Genomic DNA, 4,814 nt, shown 5'->3' with positions numbered 1-4,814 from the left:
GCCTGAACCAAGTTCATCTGACACACTGGTTTTCTTAGAAGGCACATCACAGCCTCCTGTGTTTAGGAACATTGGGCAGTGCTTTAGCCCTACACTTGGGGCCCTTTTAAACAAAAAAATCCCCGACAGAGAGGGACAAACATGCAAAAAACCGTGGCATGAAATAGACCTCAAAAGGACACTGTTTACAGTAGGAGGGTGGAAACAAGAAGGCAGGGTGTGGACTTTTTCAACCTTATCTGGAAACGAGCATGTTAGGTGACTCCGTTTTTCCTATTCTGTGCCTGGCTGCAGGTGATCACGAAAGTACCAAGATTTGGAATTCAGAATAAATTTTAGGGGCGCCTGGGTGGCTCAGTCAGTTAAGCGTCCGGCTTCGGCTCAGATCATGATCTCACGGTTCGTGAGTTCAAGCCCCGCATCGGGCTCCGTGCTGACAGCTCGGAGCCTGGAGCCTGCTTTGGATTCCGTGTCTCCCTCTCTCTCGGGCTTGCCCTGGCCAGGGGAGGAGGTTGGCGTTAAGCAGATAGAGCTCAGATGTTTAAGAGCACGCTTTGAAAGCGTCCTCACAGCACGGCCCCCGGTGCCCCCCTGAACAAGTGATCCGAGAAACCCAGGTGGGAGCTGAAATGCCTTTCGTGACCTACCCTCCGAAGTTACAGGGTTGCCCCCACTGTCTGCTATTAGTCAAGGCAGCTACAAAGGTCTGCCCAGGTTCAAGGGGAGGGAACACACCCCACTGCTTGATGAAAAATGGGTCCATGTTACATGGTGGGAATGTGCTGGATTAGATATATATTGATATGACCATGCTGTGAAGTATGGTCTGCCACGGTCGGGTCTGTGATTGTACGGAACCCCCAAGCCCTGCTGTCTTTACCTTTGGCCCCACAGGAGTCACAGACCCCAAATCCCTGACTTTAAAACACAGCATGGCTTTGGACCATGCGCAGCGGCTCGTCTGGACCAAGGTCTGGGGAGAGCCGGCCAAAATGTTTGGCTTTTTAAAGGCAGATTGTATTTTCCAGAGATGGTTGCAATAATATTGCCCATCGCTCGTGCTTTTCCTATCATATGATGTTGGTACTGCCCTCATCAAGATGTAGGATAAAGGTCAGGGCACCTGGGTAGCTCAGTCGGTTAAGCTCCGGCTTCGGCTCAGGTCATGATCCCATGGTTCGTAAGTTTGAGCCCCGCATCGGGCTCTGTGCTGACAGCTCAGAGCCTGGAGCCTGCTTTGGATTCTCTGTCTCCTTCTCTCCCTGCCCTTCCGTGACTTGCGCTCTGTCTCTCTCTGTCTCTCAAAAATGGATAAACATTTAAAAAAATTTTTTAAACAGTAGGATAGGGGCACTTGGGTGGCTCAGTCGGTTAAGTGTTGGACTTTGGCTCAGGTCGTGATCTCACAGTTTGTGAGTTCAAGCCCCACGTTGGGCTCTGTGCTGACAACTTAGAGGCTGGAGCCTGTTTCAGATTCTGTGTCTCCCCCTCTCTCGGCCCCTTTCCCTCTCTTGTATGCTGCCTCTCTCTCTCTCTCTCAAAAATAAATAAACATTAAAAAAAAAAAAAGAAGTAGGATATATATTCCCTCTGCCTGAATCTGACAGGACTTGTGGCTAAAACAGAGTGACACTTTGTGACTTGCAAGTCTAGACCATAAAAGTCGATAGAGCTTCTGCCTGGTTCCCTTGAGTTGCTTGACCCGGGAACCCAGCGGCCACGCCATGAAGAAAGTCAAATGGCCCGTGGAGAAGTCCATGTGGAGAGGAACCAAGACTCCCCACCCACAACCCCCTGAGCGCCCACCTCTGGTCACGTGCCTCCCCTGATCCTGAGTGAGGCAAAGACAAGCCGTCCCAGCTGAGCCCCGCCCAGGTTGTGGGTTTGTGAGTGAGTGAATGATTGCTGTTGTTTTAACTGTCCGAGTGTTGGGGCCGTTTGTTACGCAGCAGTAGATAACCGAAACATGTGGGGAGCCCCAGTAATAACTTGGATGGAATTTTCCAACACGCCCCGTGGGAGCAGGACTCAGATTCCATTTGATTGAAGAGTATCAGTAAATGTGACCTATCTTTCACATCCAGGTTTGGGTTGTCCATTCATACCTGTTAAACTTTTTAATGTGCAGCTCTGGGATCTGGATAAATCTTTAGGAGCTTCTTCACCAATAACACTCAGCTTCTTTCCAATATGCGTATCCTAACTTAGAGGCTGGGTAAGGCTGTCCCCGGTGATGTGAGAACCACCCTGCCCCCAACTATGACAATAAGAATAATAAGGTGGGGGCACCTGGGTGTCTCAGTCGGTTAAGCATCCGACTCTTGATTTCAGCTTAGGTCACGATCTCACGGTTTGTGAGATCGAGCCCTACCTACATTAGGCTCTATGCTGACAGTGCAGAGCCTGCTTGGGATTGTCTCTCTCTCTCCCTCTCTCTCTGCCTCTACCCCACTCACATGCTCTCTCTCTCTCTCTCTCTTAAAATAAATAAACATTAGAAAAAATAATAAGATGAATAGCTAACATATATATATGTATTTATATATATATTTAATGCTATGAGCTAGACATTATCCTCTGTGACTTACATTTATGAATTCATTTAATCCTGACAGCGATCTTGAAGCAAACACTATTATTACCCTCATTTTACAGATGAGAAAACGGAGGCACAGAGAGGTGAAGTAACTTTACAAAGGTCGCACAGCTAGTGTGGGTGATGCCCGGATTCTGTGCTATCCTGCCTTTCTGATGATCAAGGGCTGAGACTGGGAATTGGCAAATCTTGAGTAGTTGGGGTGTGGAATGGAGAAAACACAGGGTTTGGAGCCAGAGACGCCCGGACCCTGACCCTGGTCGGGCTGTGTCTCATGTGCCCTCGGACACATCACGTCACCTTTCTGAGTCTCGGTGTCCTGGTCTAAAAACTGCAGGTACTGATGGCACCTGCCCCACAGGCCTCTTGGAAGGAAGGCAAAAAGACTGCCCCCATATGACATCCAGCGGTGTGGGATTTTGCATATGGCAGACACTCAGCGAGTATCATTTTCTTCTATCTTTCTGGAGAAGGTGGGACCTATGCTCTGATACCACAGGCTTCTGTTCCTCTTCCTGCTCGCCCTCTGCCTCCTCCCGTGGGCAAGGCAAAGTCCAAGTCCTCTGTGCAGCCTGGGAGCCCTGAGGAAGACCCTGTGACTAATTCCTCCCATCCTTCCGCCATAATTGGAATGGACCTGGTCCCAGGATTACTTTTCCTTAGCCTCTAATGATGATGGATCAGTGATAGTCAGTTGTTAACAGTGTCTTTGTAGCCACTCTACCCCTGGCTTCCATGACTCCTTGGGGTGGTTCTCCTCCCCCAAGGAAGAGCCTCAACTCCTTGGTCTGGTTCTTGAGACCTCCACTGTGAGGCTAGCCCCACTTTCCAATCTGTCATCACCCATGTTCCCTCTCATTTTCCTGCAGTCACTTAGACCTGGGTCAGCATCCTAGGTCTGTCATTTGCTCACTGTGTGTCCTTCAGCATGACTTCACCTCTCTCATCCATAAAATGGGTATAATAATCGCTTTCTGTCAGCTCTAATAATGACATTGAATAAGATGATGTGTGGAAAGCATCTAGCACATATTAGGTGCTCCTTAAATATCCATTTTGTTTCTTCTCCCGTTGCATGATGTGATAGTTAATTTTATGTATCAACTTGGCTGGGCCATGGTGCTCAGATATTTGGTCAAACGTTATTCCGGATGCTTTTGTGAAGTTGTTTTTTGGATGAGTTTGCATTAAATTGGTGGACTTTAAATAAAGCAGATTACCCTCCATAATGTGGGTGGGCCTCATCCAGGCAGGTAAGTCCTTAGTAGGACACTGACCTCCCCTGAGCAAGAAGCAATTCTGCCAGCAGATCGCCTTCGGACTCCAACTGCAACTCTTCCTTGAATCTCTAGCCAGCCAACCTCCCCTGTGGACTTGGACTTGGTGGCCTCCATAATCGTGGAAGCCAATTCCTTAAAATCTCTCTCTCTCTCTATCCCCTCTATCCCTATCTATCATCTCTCTCTCTCTCTCTCTCCTCTATCCCTATCATCTCTCTCTCTCTCTTCTAATGTTTACTTATTTATTTTTGAGAGACAGAGAAAGCATGAACAGGGGAGGGGCAGAGAGAGACCCACACAGAAAGAGAAGCAGGCTCCAGGCTCTGAGCTGTCAGCGTGGAACCTGATGCGGGCTCGAACCCACGAACCGTGAGATCATGACCTGAGCTGAAATCAGATGCTTAACTGACCAAGCCACCCAGGTGCCCCTCTATCATCTATCTATCTATCCATCCATCCATCATCTGTCTATTCACCCATCCATCATCTATCTATTCATCCATCATCTATCTATCTATCTATCCATCCATCCATCCATCCATCCATCATCTATCCATCCATCCATCATCTAGCCATCCATCCATCATCTATCTATTCATCCATCATCTATCTATCTATCTATCTATCTATCCATCCATCATCTATCCATCCATCCATCATCTAGCCATCCATCCATCCATCATCTATCTATCCATCCATCATCTATCTATCCATCCATCATCTATCTATCTATCTATCCATCCATCATCTAGCCATCCATCCATCATCTATCCATCCATCCATCATCTATCTATCCATCCATCATCTGTCTATCTATCTATCTATCTATCTATCCATCCATTATCTATCTATCCATCCATCCATCATCTATCTATCTATCCATCCATCCATCATCTATCCATCCATCCATCCATCATCTATCCATCCATCCATCATCT

The sequence above is a fragment of the Panthera tigris genome, chromosome A3 (assembly GCF_018350195.1).
Source record: "Panthera tigris isolate Pti1 chromosome A3, P.tigris_Pti1_mat1.1, whole genome shotgun sequence".
NCBI lineage: Eukaryota > Metazoa > Chordata > Mammalia > Carnivora > Felidae > Panthera > Panthera tigris.
Note: the sequence above shows the minus strand (reverse complement) of the source record.